This window comes from Psammomys obesus, unplaced genomic scaffold, assembly GCF_907164565.1.
Source record: "Psammomys obesus unplaced genomic scaffold, mPsaObe1.curated_primary_1811, whole genome shotgun sequence".
Classification (NCBI taxonomy): Eukaryota; Metazoa; Chordata; class Mammalia; order Rodentia; family Muridae; genus Psammomys; species Psammomys obesus.
In genome coordinates this window covers 1,302,538-1,328,944 of record NW_026594311.1, presented here as the reverse complement: position 1 = coordinate 1,328,944, position 26,407 = coordinate 1,302,538, and the positions used below count along the sequence as shown (strand labels likewise).

At 45.9% G+C, this 26,407-nt stretch overlaps 1 pseudogene; it reads right to left on the bottom strand.

Moving 5' to 3' along the window:
* Positions 1 to 4,967: 4,967 nt before the first annotated feature.
* On the bottom strand, positions 4,968 to 8,876 carry LOC129685090 (translationally-controlled tumor protein-like; annotated as a pseudogene).
* Between the last annotated feature and the right edge of the window lie 17,531 nt (positions 8,877 to 26,407).

Below are 26,407 nucleotides of genomic sequence, written 5' to 3'. Positions count from 1 at the left end.
AGTGACTAAGTCCTAAGGATCATGATCTCATGAATGAGGTTACAATAGAGATCCCAAGTAGCCTCTCTGGGTTTTCTGCCACAGTAGGACACAGAAAAAAAGAAAACCATCTCTAAGCCAGAAAGTGGGCCCGACTGGACACCAAATCTGCTGGCATCTTGATCTTGGACTCCCTATCATCCAGAAATGTGAAATATGCTTGTAGTTTAGATTACCCAGTCTTGGGGGCTGGAGAGGTGGCTCAGAGGTTAAGAGCACTGGTTGTTTTCCCAAAAGTCCTGAGTTCAATTCCCAGCAACCACATGGTGGCTCATTAACCATCTATAATGAGATCTGGTGCCCTCTTCTGGTGTACAGGCACACATGCAGGCAGAATACTGTATACAGAATATGTATACAGTATATAGTAAATAAATAAAACTTCTTTAAAAATTACCCAATCCATAGTGTTCTTCTTATAGCAGTCCAAGCCGTCCAAGCACAGGCCAAAGCACTCTTACTACTGACCACTTCTCTGCTTGCCTGGTCTGTCACGATGGATGCCACCACTGGACATCTCTTCTCAGGATCACATTGTTTGTAAAGAAAGCCGGGATTCGGCTCAAAGGCGGCATCTGCCTGCTTATCTGCACCACAAAGGAAAGCCACCCATGTCTCTCGAATGTATTCTTCAACAGCTTACTACGTTCTCTCTCTAACATACCTTAGTGATGGCGATGCCTTCTGGGCCTCCACAGGAATCACAGCGGAGAAATGAATACACAGTTTGCGTATAAGCCACTCCAACTTTCCTCCAGCTTTAGGTTTCCTTTTTTATTTCAAACCTATAAAGTGTTGACATCCTATCTTCTTTACACACATGTCAGAAGGAAAGGCAGAGTAACTGTCCTAGCTTGCTTTCTATTATTGTAATAAAACACCATGACCGAAAGCCACCTGGAGTAGAAAGTCTATTTCAGCTTATAGTCATAATGCATCATGAAGGGAGGTCATGGCAGGAACTCGAGGTAGGAACCTAGAGACAGTAACTGAAGCAGCGGCCACAGTGAGGCGCTGCTTACTGGCCTTCTCCCCATGACTTGCTCAGCCTGATTTCTCATAGCACCTAGGACCACCTGTGTAGGGGTGATACTGCCCTCAGTGGGCTGGACCTCACACATCAATTATTAATCAAGAAAATGCCCCACAGACTTGTCCATAGGCCAATCTGACAGAGGCATTTTCTCAACTGAAATTCCTTTTCTTAGATAACTCAAGTTCAGAAAACAAACAAATAATAATAATAATAAGAATAATAATAATAATAATAAAACAACTAACCAGAACAGTGATGTAATACACACAATATGAAAGCAGAGGAAGGGACTTCTTGGCCAGAGATGATAGAACTATAGAGAGGAAGGATGAATAAGATGTTTGATGAAAGTGCCTTCTTTCCAGCCCTAAAAATGAAAATATAAAATATAAAGTTTGTTGGTTGAGGACATAGTCGACCTAGGAAAGCTGACTACCTCTTTTCTCTCTGAAGCAAGAGCTACGAGCAGGTAAAGGCCTGTGAAGTTAGCACTGGAGAGCAGGAGAAGCAGCCAGAGCAGTGCTGACGTCAGCATTCTGCATGCTCTAGCTGAGAAGCCCTGCCTCTCATCAACAATGTTCGCTTTGGTTAATTAGGAATACAAAAATAACATGGGAATAATTCCGCTAGCATAAAAGAGCATGAATAAATTATATAAAAGCCATGCGTAAACAGAACATTCACATTAGCTTTTCACAATGGTTCCCATCGAAACATCACAGACTTGAAAAGGCTCCAACGTTCAATGTGATGGAAAGAAGAATAAGACTCAACTGTGCCCAACCGCGCTTCAGCTGTATAATCAGCTCCTGTAGAATAGACAGTATGCTTTGGGGTAAGGTTAGTTTCCCTAAAGCCTATTTGGGTCATGTTATCAGATGTGCTAAAATAGAAATAAGGTGTAAATTGTTAACTGAAGGTTTGGTGTGACTTGGGAATAAAACTCCCTTATGGCACATCAGAGAGAGGAATGAACTACCCTTCTCCCAAGGATTCAGAGAATCCCAGAAGGATGCAGAGAGCAGATAGCCACACCAGAATAAGTGTTCTCGCCACGGGAAGAACAGAATTCCCCTGGTATGCTCTCAACCTCCTCCGCTAAGGGAGATAATCACATGCTATTTTGTGATGGTCAGCCTAGCTACACAGTAAGACCTTGTCTCAAAAACTGGAAACGACAGAGAACACTCTCCAGGTTTTCAAGGCGCCATATTTGTTTGCTGGCCTGTATCTCATTTGCTACCCTCATCTTCTGTCAGAACTTGTGGCTGGAGTTTCCTGGGTGAGTGCCTTAGACCTGTTTCAAGATGTAACACCTCTCCTAGGTGATCCCAGCTCTTCCTTTTACAATACACCTTTTCCAATAAGAGAAAAATTTAAAAGGGTTATGATGACGAGCCAGCTCAGCAGTTCAGAGCTTTCGATCCTCTCGCAGGCGACTCGGGTTTGACTCCCAACCATCTGTGACTCCAGCCCTAGGGGGCCGACTCTCTCTTCTAAAGCACATGGTGTGTGTGTGGGTGCGCGCGCACACACACACACACACACACACACGCGCGCGCGCGCGCGCGCGCAGGTGAAACGCCCAGACACATAAGATGATAAAGTGGACAAACCTGAATTTTAAAAATATTTATAAGATCTGTTTTTATATGCACGTGTGTTTATGCGTATGGGCACCCTTGGAGGCCGGAAGAGGCACTTCTTTCCCAGGAGCGGGACTTAGAGGATATGGGCTGCCCGATGGGGGTACCGGAAGTCTAACTGCGGTCCTGAGCAAGGACAGCAAGCTCTCTTAACCATGCATCTCTCCATCCCCTGAGGCTGTGCCTTTCAAATAACTCTCAAATGCTTGATAGCTCTGGTCTCCCCCTGGGTCCGAGACATCATCTCCTCTTCTTAGACTCTGTTTTACCTCGTAATCTCTCAGCCTTCATTTTCCATGCATCTAGTCCTTTCCACACAAGAGTCAGCAGAGCGGCTTCCGAATTTCTCTTTGATCATCTTCCCTAGCCCACTCCAATCTCTTTGAAAACATGTAATGAGTTCCCACTGCCCTGAGAGTGAAGCAATGCTCGACATGCTACATCTTTTGCCGCCTGGTTTTCTAACTCTCCCCTTCAATCTCTATATTCCAGCGCTACCAAACAAAGCCAGCAGTTGTGTTCCAGGAAGCAGATAGGAAGTCTTGAAAAGGAAAGGTTCCTTGCTAAACACCTTGTGTTCAACCAAGAAAGGACAAGGGGGGAGGCAGGACTGAGCAGGGAGAGCCCTGCAGACTGCGATGCAGTCAAGGGATGCTGGGGGAGGGGAGGATGCACCATTTCGGGGGCCACACTGGGCAGACTGGTGGGGGTGCTGGTTATTGGGTAGGCCACCTGAAAAGAACATAACCTCCTTGGGGACGCTGAGCTGGATCTGAAAGAGTTAACAGCCAGATGGCGTCAGCTGACCTGTTCTTCAGGGTCCTTTCTCAGAGGGGACAGCCACTTCAGTGTCTGTCACAGAGGGTCACATAACAATAGCCTGTAGGAAACCTAATGGATTAAAGAACCTCCCCAAACAAGTGACCTTTAAACGGAGGCTCCCTGTGTAATTTAGAGCTTTACAGGGAACAGCGAGAGTGACCCAGTCTAGGGAAGCTCAAAGTGGCAATTCTGGTAAGTTACGGAAGGGACTGGAAAAGAGTCAAAAGATGCGCGTGGCGAAACACACAGTGCAAGGCGCAATGTTGGTTTCTAGCACGCTTCAAGACCATAGGCGGCCTCTGCACTGGTTTCTTCTTGTGTGCTGCTATTGAATTCGGCCCTCGCCCTGGTGTGGGAACCTTTCTGCCCAGACTGAGCAGCCTCCGCAGCCCCGCCATGCATACCATGCGCTTACGATGCTATTACTTTTGTGATTCAGTCATCATTTAAACTTAAATGTGAAATATGATTGACACTCATGAAAAAAAAAAAACAGTGACAAGCTCTTCAAAGAATATAAACAAGTAAAAATAAATCATCCATGGAAGCTAATAGGTGACGCACCTTTGACACCTTTGATGTAATGTGGCCAAAGATCATTGTTTGCGCAGGGTTTGCTGTAGCCCAGGCTTGCTACATAGCCAAGAAGGACCTTGAGTTTGCAATCCTCCTGCCTCAACCTCCCAAATGCTGGGATTACAGGAGAGTCCTACCAGACCATGCTCTGTGGTCAAAGGTTTAAGGACAAGAATTTGAGTTGTCATTCAGGGCTCTTCGATTTAGTGCACTTGGACTAGCGCGGGCCAGCAGTGGGTGAGTCAAAGCTGGCTCAAATCTGCTTTTTCTTCTCAAGGAGAGTGCGGGCCTTATCAGCATTTTCCCCAAACCTCCTTCTGGGTTTTATAAGCTTTTTTCCTATGTTTTACTCTAATGTTTCAAAATTCAGTAACAGCCTCAGACCTTGTGTCTCTGCTCAGTTCCTCCCTGGGGCAGGACAGACCTGATGTCACCCTCGGGTTGTCAGGACTGTTATTTGGCTACAAAACAGACGACTGAACTAATTCATCAACACACTGTAATTCCAATAATATACTGGAAGGTTTGACCAACTGGAGACAAAAATCATAGTAGTTTCAGACTTCATTCTTTCTAAATTAGGGAATTGTTAAATGTAATTCTAACCAGTTCATCAAGTTAATTTTATTTGGCTTAATTTTTTTTTTAAGCTTAAATGCACTTTAGTTAAAAGACGACCTACATGACTTTTTTTTTTTTTCTTAAAAAGCAATGCCTCCCCTCTAAATACATCATAGTCCAAATAAAAGCTCAAGATGACATCAGTTCCATGTGTCTTAAGCCCTGCTGTTGTATGGGTGACAAGCACCGGACAGTTATGGTGACAGCTGACAGACTTGCCCAGGTTGTTACCATTTCTCTGTCTCTAAGCTTTCCTTTAAAGAAAGCATGAACGGAGTCACACCATCGTCCCAGCAGTCTAGGAGAACAGCTCCGCCACCTGGATTCACTGGATTCATGCTGTCTCTGGTGAAAACCTGGTGGTTATTGAAGTTATCAAGGGTGTGCGTGCGCAGCCCCCAGTTGTGAAAGGCTTTGCTTCTCCTAGGTTTGTTCTTCAAGTTTGCCCTCGAGTTATTTCATGTGTCCTTTGATGTGCTTTTTGTAGGCCTCTTTTGTGAAGCTGGTTTCTTGTAAGTGACCGTTCATGACAGTGTCAACTCGGCGGCTGCTGTGCTTCCCATACTTTGTCCTCTGCCTTTACTGGAAGGATTTCCACCAAGACTGAGTCATCAGCGTTATCCTCAGATCTACCCACCATCTTGGCCTTCCTCCTCCAGGCACAGCCCATACTCTGATCTCCCGGATCTTGTAGATGTCAGAGACCAGCTTGTTGTGGCTGATAAGGTCCCAGCAGATGATAACGGTGGCAGCGGGACAGAGCAAACCAGCACAGTACAGATGGAGAACAGCTGGGGGTAGTGGGAAGTGGTCAGGAAAGCTTATCAAGTTAATTTTAAGTTCTGGAAGATCTATAGGCAAGTTGTTAATGAATGAAGATGATGAAGACTGGCCCTTGACCGGGGCTTTTCTTTATTTTGGACCCAGGGCCTGGCTCATGCTAAGCAAGCATTCTACCTCCAAAGCTGATCCTCAGACCCACAGAAACTGTTACAAATCTGTAATTAAAATGGCAATTATTCTTCTTTCAGAAGAGGCCCGAGTAGATGCCCTCATCTCCGTAAAGTGAAGCGGATTTGTCACCTTCTTCCCTTTGCATACGAGCTAGACTCAGCAGCTCCTTATGAATGGGTAGGGACGGTAGGAAGAGCAGGGAGAGGAGAGGACAGAGGGAAGATGCCGCTGCCTGGCAAACACTGCGACCCTTTAACACAGTTCCTCATGTTGTGGTGACCCCCAACCATAAAATTATTTCATTGCTACTTCATAGCTATAATTTGCTATTGTTATGAATCGTAATGTAAATGTCTAATATTATAACCCGGAGGGACTTGTGACCCACAGGTTGAAAACCCCTGAGTAGGTGACGTGACAGTCTTTCATAATGCCTGCCAGGGTTTAATGAGAGAGACACTTCCTTCCTTTCAATGTTCTTTCCAAAAAACCTATAAACCCGCACCAGTCATGGGAAGACATAAGACAAACACAGGTGGGGAGCGTCATGCCTCAGAATACCTTGCTGGTGTTCCCGGGGGTGACATGGGCATAAATAACAAAGGGAGACTGAGAAACCTCAGAGACCAGACCAGGCACAGCGATTATATGCAACATAGTGGCACATTCAGGAGGTTCAGGAGGAGGATTGTCATGAGCTCAAGGCCAGCCTGGCCTGCATTTGTGAGTCTGGGGCAGCTAAGGCTACTTACTGAGACATCGATTTTTTAAAAAGAAGAAGGCAATGAGATGGGATGCCTTGGGTCCTGGAACAAAAATAGGACATTGATAGCAAGAAAGTCTGGCCTTCACAAAAATTATCATTTACAAAACTGTAGCAATGCTGGTTTCTTCATTTTGACTATGTATCATAATAATGTAAGATACTGTCAGTGGAGGACACTGGGAGAAGAACACACAGGAACTCTCTGTGCTGTGTAAGTAACCATGAAAATAAATCCAGTTTGCCTCTCATTTATTCAAACATGAAAATCTGTAACTATTTCCTGAGCATCTGCTATTAAACATACCCTGTGTTAGGTGTTCTCACTATTCCCCAGGTGCTGATTGCCTGTGGGACAGATACAGGCGACATTTCAGACTCTCATGGGACAAGGCCTATGCCTATGTAAGAGGCCTATGTCTATGTCAATCGATGGTAGACTGGGGACAGACTGGGGAGGGAAAATTCAAACCTGCTTTCTTTATTTTCTAGTGGGTTTTAGTGTGTGTGTGTGTGTGTGTGTGTCCATAGGTGCATCTACATGTGTGTGGAAGACAGAGGTTGAGATGTCTTCCTCATTAGCTCTTTGCCTTATTTTTGTTGTTGTTGTTGTTTTGACAGATAGGGTTTCCCTGTGTAGCTCTGGCTGTCCTGGAACTCACTCTGTAGACCAGGCTGGCCTCAAACTCATAGAGATCGGCCTGCCTCTGCCTCCGTCCGGAAGTGCTGCGATTACAGGTGTGTGCCACTGTGTGTGGGCCTTCTTTTTTTTTTTTTTTTTTTTTCACTCAGAGCACTCCACTTCAGCTGGCTGGCTGCCCAGTGAGCTGTAGGAGGAATCCGCCTGTTTTATGCCCAGTGCGAACATGACAGGCTTACACTGCTGGCCTGGCTTTTAAACTTGAGTGCCTGGGATCCGAACTCAGAACCTCATGCTTGTGCAGCAAGCACTTTAAGGATTGAGCCACTCCACAGGCATAGGCCTGGTTTCCTGATCAATCTGTCGGCAGTGGGGTGCCATGACCTGGAAGCTTCAAAGCCTCACGTGGGCTATGATCTATCACAATGTCTCTAATTGAACAGATAAAGGTTTTCATCAACTCATTAGCCATTTGGCTAAGGTCACTATGCCGTTGTCTGAGCTGGCCCAGGAGAAGAGCTCAGGGAAGTACACCTTTACAGAAAGTTAATAATAGTAGTTAATAAATGGTGACTTGGAAGAAGTCTGAGGACGAGGTACAGACCCGGAGCCCTCAGAAGGAAGAGTCTAAAAGATCCTGGGGTCCCGCATGAATGCCCACCAAATGGTGACCACATCAAAGAAGGCTCTCAATCAGGTGAGTGAGATGCACGCGCTACAGGTGTTGGCCTCATCCCCAAGCCCCTTCTTGCCAATCTTGCCTAATAAGCTGGTGAGCAGCGGCCTGACGGCAGGATAGTTATGCAAGGATTATCCATATTGACTACCCTGTACGGAGGGTTCAGGAGCAGATGAGTACTCAACCAGCCAACGTTAGAAGCCAAGGCTTAACCTTCAGTGTGAGGCCGTTCTCTGGGGGAACAGCTCGCCACCTTTCAGCAGGCTGGTTACACACCCTCTGCGCTGCGGAGGTGCAGCAATCGCCATTGGCTGAGATACTTCCAAATGTGGTTCTTCCTCCCTGCACCTGCGATGCTTCCAGTAAAGCCACAATCCTTGGACTTATGAGATTCCTTGTCCACTATTACCTAGCTCATACAGTGTCTTTCCAACCAAAAAGCTTCCTCTGTGGTAACTGAAGAACATGAGTGGGTTCCTAGCCCATCATCCTTCAGCAGCTTACATGACAGAGCAGCAAGAACAGCTACTGAGACTGTGCTGGAGCCAGATGACATCTGACATGGTTGGGTGCTATTCTTCAAACTACAGGACACACCTTAAATGGACCAATATATGGTGCCGTTCCCCCTAGTCAGGAGACTTGGGTCTGAAAGCCAAGGAGTAGGAGTGAATGGGGGGAGCCAGGCACGGCGGTGCACACCTTTAACCCCAGCACTTGGGAGACAGAGGCAGGCAGAGCTCTGTGAGTTTGAGGCCAGCTTGGTCTACAAGGTGAATTCTGAGACAGTCCAAGGTATTACACAGAGAAACACTGTCTTGAAGAACCAATGAAGAAGTGAGAGCTCGGGTGTTGTTTTGTTTTTATTTTCACTTTACTTTTTAAGAGGGGATCTCACTGCATCGCCCAGGCTGGCCTCAACTTACAACAGCCCTCTACCTCTTCCTTCTGAGCAGAGATGACAGTGTGCAACCACACCTAGCAACCTTGATATCTTCATTTCCTATACCTGTAACTTGGGGTTCTAGATGTTTAGCGACATTCAGTTCAAAGGAAGAAATGTTTACGGTGGGCATGGTCGACGCCTGTAATCTCGGCATTTTGAGAGGCAGAGGCAGGAGGGCTGCCCACGCTCACTAACAGCCTGCTGGCCTAGGTTCCAGAAAGAGACTCTCCCCCAGCCTCCACTACAGCACACGCTGCTGAAGAGCAGGAAAGGCCGATGCGTCATTGCAGAGCGCTACACCAACAGTAGGGGCGAGTCGCTGGCTGGCCACTGTGAGTAACACAGGTCCTCGGGGGAAGTCGTACGCAGTAAGAGCGGAAGTGATACACGTGGAACTAGGATTTCCAGGCGCTTCCTAGTACTCCTATCAGTAGAAAAGTTAACGGAAGATACACAGAGACATCCGGGGCAATCTCCGCTGACCTCGGCTCTTCAGGAATGAGCATTCTGATTATCTGGTCAAAGAACCACACCTGAGCTCCTGACAGGAAGTGGAAAGGAACAGGATCCAGGTCGTGGTGGTACGTTCCGGTAACCAGCACCCGGGAGGTGGATTTCTGCACGCGTCAGGCCAGCGGCATCTAGGCCTGCTGGCGTGAACAGTAAGAGGATGGGGAACTGAGTGGGCGACAGAGAAACGAGGTTATGAATATTGAATATGGCTACATGGTTAGTTGTGAAAACAAGAACTGTGGGGTGAGGGCCGGAGCGATGGCCGAGCTCGGCTCTTCCGAGTTCCCAGCTGACAGCTCACAACTGCCTGTAACCCAGACAATTCCCCTTCCCTGGACTCCACAAACCAAACCATTCAAGTGCATACACACCACATAGGCACACACATATACACGCAGTAAAAAATAAAATATTAAGAACAAAACAAACTACAAAAAACAAGAACTACGCCAGGCAGAGGCAGAGGATCTCTAAACTCGAACTTGAAGCCAGTCTGGTCTACAGAGTGAGTTCCAGGACAGCCACAGCTACACAGCAAAACCCTGTCTTTAAAACAAAACAAAAACAAAAAAACCTAAAACTTAAACTCAAAATCTCTCCCTCTTTAGTTTTTTTTATTAAAATATAATTACAAATAACATTTTCTGCCTCAACCCTTTCCATAGAGCCCTCCCTCCTCAAATGCATTATTTTTCTTTCATTGTTATTGTTTTCACTTATTTTTGAGACAGAGTCTCACTGTGCAGCCATGTAGACTCAAACTTGTGATCCTCCTGCCTCAGCTTCCTAAGTATTAGGATCACAGGCATGTACCAGCACACCTGGCTTGCTGTGAAGTTATCTGTCTGTCTGTTCTCCCAACCAATATTGTGTTTATTTGGGAGTTAACTGTGAGTGAAGAAGTGCTGACTGTGTGAACTGCATCAGGACATGGACCAGCAACTCAGCATTGCTACCGCCACCTCTGCACCACACCCAGGTCCCCTTCCCTGCGTGCTTCTGAGCCAGGATAGAAAGACAGGGAAAATCATGGAGACCTGGGAAGGAGCTGGAGCCCCTCACCCCAGTCTGGCTGAAGCCTCTTGTCAGCTGAGACTCGAGAATTCCAGCGCATGTAACATTTGCCATAAAGATCGCCTATATATAGACGATACTAGTTTTATATGAACATATATTCAAATCAGAATGTGAAAATGCAATGAGCTTGAACACAGATGACCTTCAAGTATGATCTTATTTCTCTCCCAGACATTTTCCAGGCACTTCACCAACAAGACTCTTACTTTTTTTTTATAGTAAAGACATCCTAACTGCCCACAGCCCTGTGATCTAGGGTTTTATCTGTCGTGATCCTGTCCAGAACCACCCTGTGACCTCATTGAAGTTTCTCTCTCTTTTTTTTTTTTTTTTTTTTTTTGAGACAGGGCCTCTCTTTGTAGCCCTGAACATACTGTAAGTCACTATGTAGCCCAGGCTGTCATCAAGCTCACAGAGGTCCATCCACCTGCCTCTGCCTCCCACGTGCTGGGATTAAAGACCTGCACCACCACCACCTGCCTTCACTGAAGTTTTGTTTTTCTTTTTTTTAAAGATTTATTTATTATGTATATAGTACTTGGCCTGCATGCATTAGACCACATTAGAGATGGTTGTGATGTGGTTGCTGGGAATTGAACTCAGGACCTCTGTGGAAGAGCAGTCAGTGCTCTTAACCTCTGAACCATCTCTCCAGTCCCTTCATTGAAGTTTTTTAACAGCCCATCAAAAATAGTAGCTTCAGAGCTCAGCAAAATTATGTAGAACTACTGTAAAGACATGTACTGTGAGGTACAAACAATGCTCTGAGAAGCCACACCCACACCTAGCTATGTTCTATTCTTCCTATTAGCCCCTTGTTTAAATCTACGTTAAGAATCTCTCTCAACAAACTTCAACTCTGCTTCTACTGGCTGTCTTAGTGTTCTGTCGCTGGAAGAGAAACCATGACTAAGGTAACTCTTATAATAGAAGGCATTTACTTGGGGGCCTGTTTACAGTTTCAGTGGTTTAGTCCATTATCATAATGGGGTCATGGAGGCATGCAGGCAGATGCCGGATCAATAGCTGAGAGCTACATCCTGGTTCCTAGACACAGAGAGAGAACAGGCATAGGTCTGGCATGTGCTTTAGAAACCGCAAAGCCCACCCCCAGTGACATACTCATACTTCCTCTAGCAAAGCTACACCTCCTAATCCTTCTAATCATTTCAAACAGTGCCACTCACTGACTATGCATTCAAATATATGAGCTTTAATGGGGCCGTTGTTATTCAAACTACCACACTGGCCCAGCCTGAAATTCCTTCTTTCACGGAGTGGAGGTCTCTGAAAAGCACTTCCCCACTGCAGGGAGAAGCATAGGCTGTCACCAGCTAGCCTCTGCTGCCATCAACAGTTCCAGGCTTTGAGACACATTTGTATCTCACTTCGGAGACCTTAAGAAAGGAGGCCAATATTCTCTAAAGAAAACTGCAGCCAGATATGTGGACAGACAGGAGAGTCATACAGATACCCAGAGAGCCTCAGAAACTCCGCACACCGCTGGAGACCAGTGAGTTAACTGGGGAGGTCTGCTCAGGTCCACTTAGAGCTCTGGAACCTTCCCAACAAGTCTTGAGACCTGCTCACTCGCTTGTGCGTCAGTGTGAGCTCTTCACTAACACCTTTCTGATGTTTAATGGTGACTTCTCCAACCTTGTACTGGCTAGTTTTATGTCAACTTGACACAAGCTAGAGTCATTAGGGAGGAGGGAACATCATTAAGAAATTACCACCATAGGCTCAGGAGGTAGGTCAGCCTATACGGCATTTTCTTAATTTGTGATTGATGGGGGTGAACCAAGCCCCTCTAGGTTGTGCCAGTCCTGGGCTGGTGGTCCTGGGTTCTATAAGAAAGCAGGTTGAGTGATGAAGAACAAGCCAGTAAGAAGAAACTCTCTCTGACCTCTGCATCAGCTCCTGCCTCCAGGTTCCTGCCTGTCTGAGATCCTGCCTTGGCTCCCTCAGTGGACTGTGATTTGGGATACATAAGCCAGTTAAGCCTTTTGCTCCCCAAGTTGCTTTTGGTCATGGTGTTTCATCACAGCAATAGAAACCCTAACTAAAATAAAACTTCCCTCCTCTTTGTGTCCTAATGAATTGAACCCCAATTCATATCATATCTGGAAAACAAAGACGGTTTTTATATTATCTGATTTGGCTACAACTCATACAAATTCAATTTCATTTGATGTCTAGGAGATCACACTAGTTCATGCTGGTTTTAGAAATTAACCAGTTTTTAATATTTGGCCTCCCCCCCGCCCCCGCTTCAGTTGTTAAAATGGTTATTTTCATACTTCAATCTAGCTAGGCCATAACAGCCAGAGGTTTGAGAACAAAGTTGTTGTTTATATGTGTGCGTGTGTGTGTGTGTTTAGTTACTTCAATGCCAGGGCATGAACCATAATTTTAAAATCTTATATTTGTTAGAAATATAGAAGTCATGATCTTTTTAGTGAGGTCACCGACAGCAATGACAAGCATACTATTACTGGACACTGGAGAAAAGGTGACCTTTGGTATAATATGGTAAAGAAACTGGACGCATCCTGTTGTGAGGCTACATGGGAAGTAGAAAGTAGAAACAATGAACTTCAAGACCGATAAGAAAAATGTAAAAGATGCGGGCCCTTTCTTCTCACTACTTACAGCAAAGTATGAGAGGGACTCAAATTGAAGAAGAGTGACTGTTGAGCGAAAAATAAATACATGATTTAGAAATTTCCTCAGTCTATCCCTCTGCCTCTCTGTCTGTCTGTGTATCTCACACTCTCTCCTTTTCTAGAGATGATCTTACAGTGTTGTCACGGCTAGTCTTAAACTGGCAATCCTCCTTCCTTGGCCTCCCAAGTAGCTATTATCATGGGCAAATGCCGCCACAGCTGCCTCCTGTGTTCCAGCACTGAAGCCAAGTATGTAGCTGGGCAGATGTAGCTGCAAAATTTAGGTATGTGACTTGCAGATTTAATCAACTATCTGGACACAAGCAGGGCGGATCTGGGAAGAACTCCCTCACAGCCTGGTCTCCTCCACCTGTGTCATAGACCTACAAAGTTTTTGAGACTGTTATAGCTACAGAAACAATGGCTTGGGGCTGGGGAGATGGCTCAGTGATTAAAAGCACTGCTGCTCTTCCAGACCACTCAGGGTCAATCCCCAGCCCCACACAGCAGCTCACACCTGTCTGTAACTCCAGTCCCAGGGCTTTTGACACCCTCAGAAAGACATACATGCAGGCAAAACACCAATGAACATAAAATAAAATAACTTTGAAAAAGAAAAAACACTGGCATCTTGAACTAATGGAGACAGAAAGAGAATGAAATGAAGGATGACCGTAAGACTTCAGGGATCCTAAGGGCAAGAAACGAGCTGACAGAATTAATGAGCAGTATGTGTGTGACAGGATTAAGTAAGGAGGAAGGATGGCTCTGAAGGCAGATCCACCAATGCTGAGATCTGAGATTCTGGCCCAGAGAGCAAAGCTCCCTTCGGCACAGGTAGGACCAAGGTGAATAGAATTAGCCTAGGCCTTGAAACCTAGTGAAATATCCCTGCTAGTTTTCAAACTTACTTAAAACCTGGGGGTCCCATTATTCCTTCTAGTCCCCTTAGAATGGAAGGATCTGTCATATGGCCATTCTGGCTCTCTACTTTAGAAGCAGATGACTAGTTTTTTTTCGTTTTACAGGTCTACAGAGAGAGGTGACTCTAGCTCCAGACCTGACCAGATAGTGTCCCTCCTACACTTCTGATTTAAGTGATGATGAGCATGAGATGGAGCAGGCGGTTTGATATTTAGATGAGACATGGGATTTGGAGAGTGCTGAGTTAGGACTTGGGGCTTGTTGGGATGGGATACATGTACGTTGTGCATGAGACATATATGGATTTGAGGGGCAGAGGCAGACTCTTCAAGTTTGAACAGTATCCCCCCAAAATGTTCACAGGGAAAGGGGAATATGGCCTTATTTAGAAATAGCCTTTTTAAATTGAATCAAGGTGACATCATACTAGAATATGATTGCTAATCTTCTAAGAAGCCTCGGAAGGACTCTGCTCTGTGAGGGAGAAGCCCTGTGAAGAAAGTGTTAGAGCTGGAGTGATGCAGCTAGACCTAAAGGTTAGTGGCAACTTCCATCACCTGCTAGAGAAGAGAGCAGTGATTCCTGCAGTCCTCCAGGGGAACCAGCTCCGCCGGCTCCTTCATGTTGGACATCTAGCTTCTAGAACCGTGAAAGCATAAGTTTCTGTTATTTTAGGCCATCTGTCTGCAACAGTTTGTTAAGGCACACCTAGGGCACTAATCCAGTCTGCATTTAGATATTGATTGGTACTTGATCCTTGTACTTCAACTTGTGTGTCGGTGCGTCTGTGGTGTGTCTGTGTGCGGGTATCCCGGGAGACCGGGAGAGGGTGCTAGATCCCCGGGAGCTGAGCTACAACAGCTGTATGTTGCCTGGTGTGGGAACCAAATTCTAGTCCTCTGGGAAAGTAGGAAGCATTCTTTTTGTTTTGTTTCTTGTGTTTTGAGCAGGGTCTCGCTATGTAGCCCTGGTTGGCCTGGAATTCACTATGTAGACCAGATTGGCCTCAAGTTTATAGCAATGACTCCGCCCCCTGAGTACTGGGATTAAAGCCTCAGGAAGCACCTTTGGCCAACGAGCCATCTCTCCAGCCCCAATCATTGCATTTTAAATACGTCTTTTGTTCAACATCTGGGTCACAAATCTTTCCTTCCAACTTGCCACTTAGCTGTTCACTTTGTCAATATCACTGGCCTGTGAGCCCGCAACATCTGCATCATCTCTATTCCTGCAGTCTAGGGATCAAGCCCAGGCTTTGCACACGGAGGCAAGTGCAGCCAATGCATGAAACTTTCAACGTAAAAGCCATAAACCTGCTGGGCAGCGGTGGTGAACTCCCTTAATCCCAGCATTCAGGAGGCAGAGGCAGGCAGACCTCTGTGAGTTCAAGGCCAGCCTGGTTTACAAAGCAAGTCCTGGGACAGTCAGGGCTGTTATACAAAGAAACCCAAACCCTGTCTCAGAAAACAACAAAAAAAAAAAAAAAAAAAGAAAGAAGGAAGAAATCTTTCCCTGAAAGTACAAAAATATTCTCCTTTATTTTCTTGTTTAACAGTGTATAAAATGGTGTAACGTTTAACCATGTGGGTTAGACTGTGTCTTTTAGGTCATGTATTCAAGCACTCAGTAATATTCCTCAGCCCTCTCTACTGACATGTAACCTCATCTCTACCATAATAGTGTATCATGTTCCATTTATACAGGGGTCTGGCTTTAGCATCTCTTGTCTGTGTTTATACAGATTGTCTACCCTTGCACTAATAACACATTAACTGCTATAACTTGGTAACAATGGATTGCAGTGAAAAGTGATTTTAGCTTCCAGGGGACATCTGGCAAAATTGGGAGTCACTCTGACTGTTATAAACTTGGAGGTGGAATGGGCACCGCTGGCATCCGTAGCGGCCAGAAATGCTGCTACACTACAAGGATGGTCCTCCAGAACCTTATGTAGCGTCAGATGCTGTCCACGTTACAGTAAGAGCTGGGGTCCCTGTGGACCTCACAGTGACTCATCACCATTTCCCCTCTCACCTCACTGAGGAAACGGTGATCTAACAGACCCAGTGAGCTGTCCTAGAGCAGACACTTCTTAACAATTGTTAAAACCAAGTGCAAACTGAAATCAAACTCTTTTAAAAGAAGATGGTTCTCATCATGTCTTAAGACAAGGCTCCCAAATCCCACTGACTATCGACTTCCCCAGAAACCCACTACATTGCCAGCAGAGGGGCTACATGGTAGAAATACCAACAGACATGCTCACGCTTCCCGCACAGAAGTTCATGGCCTGGTGTGGAAGGAGACACGGACACTCTCTCTCCAGGTCCTTCTGGTAGGGAGTTGCCATTTGGGGTTCCTGTCACAGGACAGTGTTTTACAGTTTTCAGGAAAATGGCACTCTATGTGTTCCCAAATCGTGTTTAAAATATCAGTTTTAATCTGTGATGACAGGTGTCTGCTAAGCAAAAATTCAACTTAACCCAAATCCATTTAAATTCCTGTAAAACCAAATCAGCTCACTTAGAATTTTAGAGGTATAAGAATAGAAAACAGTGAAACCCCAGCAATTTAGTCTCTCCTTTTGTTTAGAGGCAATACCTGTCAATTCCATCAGCACCATGGCTGGGGCCCGGGTGGTGAAAGAGCAGGATGAGCACTAGCACCATGGGGCTCCGTCTGCTTTTTAGAAGTTTGCCATGAAAACCTGCAGGGTTGCTGGGAGGGGGGCGGGAATAGTACATACCTGTAATCCCAGCACTTGGGGAAGCAGAGGCAGGTGGATCACTGTGAGTCTGAGGCCAGCCTGGTCTACAAAGTGAGTCCAGGACAGCCAAGGCTACACAGAGAAAGCCTATCTCAAAAAACAGAAAGAAAGAAAGAAAGAGAGAGAGAGAGAGAGAGAAAGAAAGAAAGAAAGAAAGAAAGAAAGAAAGAAAGAAAGAAAGAAGAGGGAGAGGGAGAGGGAGGGAGGGAAGGAAGGAAGGGAAGGAGGGAGGGAGGGAGAAAGGAAGGAAGGAAGGAAGGAAGGAAGGAAGGAAGGAAGGAAGGAAGGAAGGAAAACCTACAGGATCATTATGTTCTCTCTGTGGAAGCAGGATGGGTGTGTTAATCTCAAACCATCCATAATAGATGGCTGTGTGGTCCAGCCTTAGAGAACTACTTAAGGTGCTCTCTCTACAGCTCTCCACCCCCCTCTGGCAGTTCTTAAGTGTTCCTGGAATTGTAATGTTTATTAAATCCACACTTCATCATTCCAATATGCAGATGATGAGAGGTGGACTCTCGTACAATTGATCAGTCAAAGTTCCTTGCACTCTGGATGCTCATCTTACATGCAAGGCACTTTCCAATGTCAAACTACCTCCTTCCCCTCCTAAATGCCAGACTTCCTCATATCATCTTACATCATCACCTCCTGTATCCCTCCCCTCCCTTCACTTTCTGCCTCTCCTTTTCTGGGTGCTCGAGTATCAGTTTCCTGGGGGAGCACCTGATTCTGGTGGCTGATCTCTGAGTTCGAGGCCAGCCTGGCCTACAGAGTAAGTCGCAGGACAGCCAGGGCTACACAGAGAAACCCTATCTTAAAAACAAAACAAACAAACGACAACAACAACTTTTAAATTTTTGTTTGTTTTACAGAAGTGCAGCTTGCTCTGGTCACCCTGGCCTCACTACACTCTTTCTGTCCCCTGACCTGGCTCAAAACCACCTTCTTACTTTTCTCATCTGTTCAGGCATTTGCAGAGAACACAGCAGAAGTTATTAGTGCCCCACTCACACGCCCTCCGCTAGAGCACAGTGTGTCTGCTCTTTCTGAGAAGAGTGGATCGCTCGTGCCGGGAACACCTGCATGTCTTGGCCTGAGAGTTCCATTTGACGACAGGAGGGCTCAACCCACAGGCCAGACAGGACGAAGCCTTAAGTAATTATGCCTGCCAGGAGCAATCCTCAGCCTCTGTGGGGCGGAGCTTGTAGGAAAGCTAGCCTAGCTTCCTCAGACCCCTTGAGGGAACAATGCTGAATCTATTCTGTACCAACTATACACTTCTTCAAAGCGTCCCCGCCAGGAAGGAGCCCCATTGCATCAACTGTAACCCTGCTATCAAGGAGCCGGTATGAGTGTCTCCCTTCTCTGTGCTAGTCTATTTTCTTACCACTCTTCTTAGGATCTCCCTCTGGTAGACACATTTGTCCAGAGTTCTGCCTGCTCAGCCTTAACAAGGTCTTCTCTCAAGCTGGGTTGGAGCTCTGACCTCTGCACCCCCTTCACCCCAGCTTCTGGGACCCCTTTGTCATACTGTTCTGGAGCCTTTCTAATTGCCGGCCTGACAGCTCAAGAATGACACCCTAGGCCTCCTTGTCCCCTTTGCTGCCGGCACTGGAGACTGCTCATTGATGTCTACTGAACGGACTGTACAGTTCAGAGTCCTTACATTTAATAGACTCATCCTCGACAACTCCCAGGAAGCCCTGGGTGACCCCTTCGTTGACAAGTATTTACAGTTGCTAAAATCAAGACAGAAACATTGTTACAAAGAACAGATTTTTTTCCCCTAGTTCAAACCTGAAATAAGCTAAGGAAGGGATCCAACAATTTGCAAGATTTAGGTGGCTGGAAAGATGGCTCAGCAGTTAATAATCGGTGCTGCTCTTGCAGGGATCCAAGTTTGATTCCCAGGACCCATATATGAGGCTTACCACTGTCTGTAACTCTAGTTCCAGGGGCTCCAATCCCCGCTGGCCTCCGAGGACACCTGCGTGCACGTGGAGCACATAGACTCATGCAAACACACAAACACATAAGTAAATAAATCTCTGTTTTTTAAGATTTAGCCAGGTGTGGTGGTGCACACTTTTTAATTCCAGCCCTTGGGAGGCAGAGGTGGGCACATCACTGTGAGTGCAAGGCCACCCTTGTCCACATAGTGAATTCTAGAATTCCAGGCCAGCCATGGTTACAGGGTAAGACCTTGTTTTTTTTTTTGTTTGTTTGTTTGTTTTTTTTAATAGCTACTAATTCCTAACAGATTTCTACCCTCTTCCCCTTTTGCCATGTTTCTTTGGACAGGGTCTCTCTGTGTAGCCCTGACTGTCCTAGAATTCTCTCTGTAGACCAGGCTGGCCTCAGACTCAGAGATCCTCCTGCCTCTGCCTCCTGATTGCTGGGATCAAAGGTGTGCGCCACCACTGCCCAGCACATTTTTATCCAAAAGTACGTACGTACGTTAGGTGCTTTGATTTAGAGTGGGCAGGTGAATGAGGTGATTGCTGGTGTCTGCTGGAATCTGGTCCCAGGACACTCCCTTTTTCCTCATATGCAAAACTCCAGACACTAAAGTTCCTTATTATGAAATGGCGTGTGTAGTATTTGCATACAATCTGTGCACATTGTTCCTACACTTATTTCCAGGGTTTTTATACCGCCTGATACAATGCAAATTGTATTGTCCAGGAAATAAGGTCTCCCTTCTCAATAAAGATGCACATTTTCCTCAAATGCTCTAATTGGACTCTATTCAGGGGGTTTTATCTATTTATACTCTGCTGCTCCTGAATTTCCCTTCTTCTGTCCCTTCCCAGGCATTCGTCAATCGTGTGCGGCCCAACACCCCTCTCCAGCTCTCAGCCGTACCCTGGCCCCTCTGGCACACCCATGAGCTTCATCTCTCTGCTCCAGTTGCAGGATACAAATACACAGGGAGGGCATATTTGTAAGTATCAGAGTCAGGGTTTTCGAATGTGCAGTGGAACAAGGCAAAGCAGGAGTTCTGGATCAGCTGAGGGCATGTGAAGGGGTGGGGAAGGCGGGGTGACCTGGTAACCAGGATATATCCTGGGAGTCTGTGATGCCTGCCTTCCTGGAAACTCACCGTTTCAGAATTGTCTAGGAGGGCACTGTGGGTGTGTCCGTGAAGGTATTCCGGGACATCTGAGTCACTGCATGGGGGCAGCTTGCACTAGCCAAGCTCCAGCATTCACCTCTCTCTGCCTCCTGACTGGCGATGCAATGCGACCTGCTATCTCACACCCTGCCTCTGTGTTTTCCTCCGTGGTAGACTATGTCCCCTCTTAAACCGTGAGCCAAAATGAAGCCTTCTTCCCTTGAGTGGCTCATATCAGGTACTTTGTCCCAGTTGTGGAGGAAGCAGCTAATACAGGCTACCATGGAGGAGAAGCAGGCACCCTGAGCCCTCTTCTCCCTAAGGTGGTGTTTTTCTTATCCTGCCCATGGTCTCAGATGGGCTCTTATTTTATGTACCTCAACGGAATAATTTTGCCAGTCACTCCTTTCTTTTTCATGGATAGAGGTGGCAGGAGGAGCCAGGAGAAGAACTTGGCTTCTCTCATTTTCAGCCTTCCCCAATCTTTCAGGATCATTTGGTCATATCTGGGAAGTGAGAGATAACAGTATTCTGTTTCGGTCTCTTATCTATAAAACACTAGCTTGCTGGCTGTAGATCTAATTAGATTGTAATCTCCCAGAATCATGTCTAGCAGTACTGCACAGAACTACACATAAACTACAGTGTCAGATAACATAAGCTCAGTTTCTTTCAACTCTGCCACTCACCAGACATATATGACTTTGAGTAAATCATTTAATCTCTCTAAACACTGGTTTTTGAGTGGAGATTAAAGGAGCCACCTAGGTTTTAGGAAGATGACGTGTTAAAACTCCCTGATACTGTGAGGGCCACAGCTGTGCGGATATGTCCATTGCTAGAGTCAAATGCCTGGCACAGACCATGCCCTCGACTGAATAGATGTGTAGAGACTGTGGTCTTTGTCCAGGCAGATAGGTAGTAAACGTGCTGGCTGCTGGCCCACGGCACCCTGCCTGAAAAGGTCAGAAAAAGAATCCATCACAGCAAATGCAGGGATGGTGCCTGAGCTACTGCATATGACCAGATGCTCTTTACTAAATGAAAGAAGAAAAAGAATATTAAAAAAACAAACATGCTTATAGAGACAGGGTGGATCCGCGTTGTAGTTTGTTGCCCGCCGGGCTAATATGTTTAAAATCAGTATTGTGTGTGTGTGGGTGTGTATTTGTGGGTGGATATAGAGAATGTATCTAGTGTCTTACTCTCTTAGCTTTCACCCTATTTTTATTTACGTGTATGAGTTCTTTGCCTCCATGTATATATGGACTGTGTATGAGCCTAACACTGAAAGAATCCAGGAGGAGGATCTGGATCTCTTGAAACAGAAATCATGGACAGTTTTAAACTGCCATGCGGGTGCTGTGAAGCAAAGCCAGGTCCTCTGTAAGCACAGCTAATGTTCTTAACCTCTAAGCTATCTCTCCAGCTTCTCTACCATATATGTATTTTTTGACACAAGGCCTCTCACTGAATGGCTGTGTTTGCTGACCAATGAGCACCAGCCAAACTCCAGTTTCAGCTTCCCCAGTGCTGGGGTTATAAGTACGCCTTAGCCAGAGTTAAAAAAAAAAAAAAAAAAAAAAAAGATTTATTTTTTATTATAATGTCCTGCAGGCATGTGTGCCTGCATGCTAGAAGAGGGCACCAGATCTCACTATAGATGGTTGGGAGCCACCATGTGGTTGCTGGGAATTGAACTCAGGACCTTTGGAAGAGCAGTCAGCGCTCTTAAACTCTGAGCCATCTCTCCAGACCCTTAGCTAGATTTTAATGTAGATTCTGAGGCTCTAGCTCAGGCTGGGCCCTCATGCTTGCAGGGCAAGCACTGCACAAACTGAACCCCTTCCTCAGCCCTAGACCCCACTATTGTCCTTCTCACAGTAGATACACTGACTTATCTCTAAGTTTTCAGCATCTATCTCCTCCTACCTCCGGATACACATCTGCAGGAGCAACACTGCCATGTTCTCACAGCTCAAAGTTGGTAACATTTTTCTTGACTTTTTAAAAAACTTTATAGAGTGCTTTGCCTGCATCTGTGTGTGTCCCACACGCCTGCAGTGCCTGCGAAGGTGAAGGTGGCGTTAAATCCCCTTGGGGTTACAGTTGTTAACTGTCACGTGGGTGCTGGGCACTGGACCCAGGTCCTCTGGAAGAGCAGACAGTGCCTTAACCACTGAGCCATCTCTCCAGCCCCTGAATTTGGTAAGATTTTTTTTAAACTGATATAGATGCAGGAGTATGTGTTTCTGCTTGAAACTGGGTCTGACAATCAAGCAGGTGGAGTTTCATGAATATTATTGCATCTGTATAATGTACATAGTGATAAATCATTTTGTCAGTTGCAAAGTAACTTCCAGAATCCTTGGATAGGATTCAGTGTCAGAGAAAATAACTTAGCCCCCTTGCACAGAAAGAGGTTTATGGTGAAAGTGTGAAATGACTCCCAGTGTCCTGAGATGCTGGTCTTCCTGAAATAGCTCCCCACTTCACACCACACAGCTGGGCTTTGAGGAGGATGTAACTAGAGCAAGAGGGTACGGGATCCATGAACCAGGGAGTAACCACTAGAGTTACTCGCTCTGGAACCAGGCGCCTTTGTCACATCAGGAAGCTACATGCCAAGTGAAGGCGTCATTACCTGCATGCCCGGGTCTAGAATGCATTGCCTTATAGTCATCTGCACCAGCAAGATAAATGCCTCGAGCTTTCCTGCAATTTCTCTCTACTTAGCTCAGCTCATTTTCAGGCCTGGAGTGACTGCCTTTGCTTAAAGGAGACCAAATTCATTCAGAGCACCAGCAGCAAAGAACTCTGGGAAATGACTACATTCCAGGAGGATGAATGATAGTGAGAACAGAACAGATATCTAGTGAGTCACTCCATACATAAGCCGCACCCTAACTGGCCACAAAGTTGTAAACCAGCTCGATGGTGGTGGCGGCTGCAGCCTATGCCTTTGATGAAAGGTAGGCAGATCTGAGTTCGAGGCCAACTGGTCTACAGAGTGAGTTCCAGGACAACCAGGACTACACAAAGAAACCCTGTCTTGGGCAGTGGGGGAGGGGAACCCACACAGTTGTAAACCAATAATTTTATTTTTGTAAAAAAAAAATGTAAACATGAGCAAACAATAACATAGTAGATTACCGTACTTACTGGACTGATGCTATACAATTCAGTCTTTCCGTTATGCCTTCTGGCTACTTAAGCAGCTGGAATAACATTTAATATCTCACTGGCGATGACAGATTTGTCCACTCATTCATTTACCTAATAAGGACTTTTGGATACCTGTTCTCTCTCTGTGTGTGCACACGTGTGTGCGCATGCGTGTGCACTTCTATGCTAGGATCCGACGAGGAATACAGACGTTGCCTTTTATAAAGTTAAGACTCATGAAAATCCTCTCCACCTTCAATGAGGCTAGAACGAGCCTGGGATTCCACTGACAGAGGCAGAGAAAGACAACCCTTAGTTGGATCAAAAGTTCAAGATCATCCTCAGCTAATAAGTTCAAGGCCAGCTTGGGCTACGAGAGATCCTGTTTCAAATAAACAAGGCAAACAAAGGCGTGGGCTACAGATAGCCATTTCCTTTGTGACCTGTGTCCAAAGCTAGCCTGTCAGTGACATGTTAGTGGTCCCATGGGTACTTCAGGGGTCACAAAAATAATGTGCTTAAAGTTCAGAAGAAAAGCTATCCCTTAATCTAAAGATATCTTAATATGTATCTTTAACTTCATGCTAATCGGTCATAAAATATAACTTGAGCTGGAGAGGGGGCTGTTAGGTCCCTGGAGCCCAAATGGCAGAAGAGGTGGCTACTGCAGGCTGTTCTTGTGTAGTCACATGCGCACTGTGGCATTCACGCATGCAGGTACACTTGTGGGTTTACTCTCACACACGCACACTAAATAATAACATAATAAAAAGGTTTTTTAATTTGAGAGACGAGGCTCTACTTCAGCAGTATGGGGCACGCCTGGCGTGTGTATGAGGCCCTGTGCGCCATCCTTCATACCACCAAAGAGACTTTTAGTCTAGAAAGGGGCCCGCAAAAATCATGCCACTGCCCTGATCTTATCGGCAAGGGTGCTTTCTACACAATGACAGACTCTGTGACTGCAGTGGCTCTGACAATGATCATGATTTACCTTTCCTGTGGAAGCTCAGCATTAGCAGGGTTAGATCGGGTGCTGTTGAGGAGAAGATTCCTAGTTCTCACGATGTTATTTCTGCCATTGATGAAATGTAAGTAACAAAGTAAAATCCTAACCACCAAGATAAAAAGGTCAGGAGATGGGGACTTGGGGATGGGGGAATAAAGGGTAAAACCCTCATCAGTGGGATTTACAGAAAGGACAGGCAGCTTGCTAGCACCCTTTAAACCATATAAACCCTAATGAGAACACAGCCATCAGAAGCATGACATCACCTAACACTGAACCTTCAAGCGCCTTGATCCTAGACTCCCCATGTCCCAGAACTGAAAGAAAAGCATTTGTTTAAGCTACCCAAGTCTCTGATATTCTGTTAAAGCAACACAACATGCCGAAGGCTGTGCTATTCCCTGGGGAACACCACAGCACACCCTCATTCCTCATCCAGTTCCTGCAGGAAGAATGAGAAAAACATGGAAGGCTCAGGCTGACTAGCTGGCCTAGAAGAGAAGGTAGGGAGACAACTACTTGTCTTCTTCAGAGGTCTTTCTTCCCGGGTGTGGGAATGGCAGGAGTATGTGACCCTAAAGCATGTTTGGGCCAAGAGGCGCGGAGGCTCCTGGGTTCACAGCGCTCCAGTTCTGCTGGAAGACTGAATCGGTCATGGTGCCTGCTGTGGGGATGCCTCCTGCCTGGTCAAAGATACACATCACTAAACGCAGTTGCAGAAGCATCCACCTTAGAGCTGAGCGGGCCTGCAAGAGGGGCCTAGGTTACAGTCCCCATGGTATGTAAGTAACTTTGCACCTTTAATCAGGGTTTTCAAACTGGCCCTCTCTCTCTCTTTGGATTTTTGAGACAGGGTCTCTCTATGTAACCCTGGCTGACACTGTCCTGAAACTCACTTTGTAGACCAAGTTGGCCTTGACCTCTCGGAGGTCCACCTGGCTCTGCCTCCCCAAGTGCTAAGATTAAAGGTGTGCACCCCATGTCCTGCTCTCTTAAACTCTCTTAAAGCAGTCTATACACTCCTATAGCTATGGCTATAGCGTTATCAGACTGGAGTATTTAGAACACATTTCAAGGGATCCAAACAGGAGAATCTATCTTGGTCCAACAACTCAGGGAGTCTGTGTTCTGTCCCTGGTATGAGTTACCTCTTCACTACATCATAAGCAAATCTCTCACCCTCACTGAGTTTTCCTGCTGCTTCCATGACTGAGCTCCACAAGACTCTCCAGGCCCCAACAGCATCTTCACAAAAATCTCTGCTGCTTTTAGCTGTATTCTTGCGCCTTGAAATCAGGATGAATTACTGTCTGTTGTTTCACCCTTGTCCTCTTGCATGGCTGCTGCTCAAAGAAATTAATCAAGTTTATTAAGCATGACCTCACTTGTGAGCCCTGCTCCTGGTCTGCTGATCTGTACCTGCCTGCTGCTCAAAAATGCCTCAGTCTCGGTCAGTGCTCTGGTGGGGGCGGGGAAGCCAGCCGGGTGGCCACATCTTTTGTTGTTTGCAGAGACGGAGCACCGGGCTGGATGGACAAAGGCAGGGCGCTCAGCTATAGAGAGTACAGGGCCCTTTGTTGCCATGGCTGTGGAAAAAATAGGAACAAAAAGGATAAATGTTGCATCCAAATACACTAATAATTAACACTTAGCACCATGGATATAAAAAGCACTTAAGGCTAAATTACAATGAGCATAATAGCTATTCATTATTCAGCCCTGCTCCATATGGCATCCTGGCTTAGTGGATGGGTCTTGGGAACTAACTGGAGCCTAACGGCCCAGGTCTAAAACCCCATCCCACCATTTAACAGCTCTGGGACTGTGGGCGTGTTACTAAAGTGCTCCGGCCTCAGTCTCTGCATCTGCAGAGCACAGACAGCGAAAGCAGACAATGCACAGGGCCATATGAGCTCACACCATGCTTATAAAGGCACTTAAACGTGACTGGCCATGCAACGATTGCTCAGTAAATGTTTATGGTGTTAGAGACATTGCTCGGCCAATCCAGACCTCAGAACAAATTTGTCACATAAACATTATCTCTGTTAGTTGGAGAAATTAATATTTTGAGATTAAATGACTTTCTCAAGGTCACTGTCTTAGGGTTTCTATAGCTGTGATAAAACACCATGACCAAAAGCATCCTGGGAGAAAATGGTTTATTTGGCTTACACTTACACATCACAGTCCATCATCATAGGAAGTCAGGGCAAGACCAGGCATGGTGGTACAAATCCTTAATCCCAGTACTCAGGAGGCAGAGGAAGACAGATCTCTGTGAGTTCAAGGCCAGCCTGGTCTATACAGTAAGTTTCAAGATAACCAGGGTTTCAAAAAGAGACCATGTCTCAAAAAATAAAATAAAATTCTTGAGGGATGTTTGAATTTTGTTTCTTAATGTGAAGAATTTGTCTTATTATACTATACATCCTGTCAGACTACT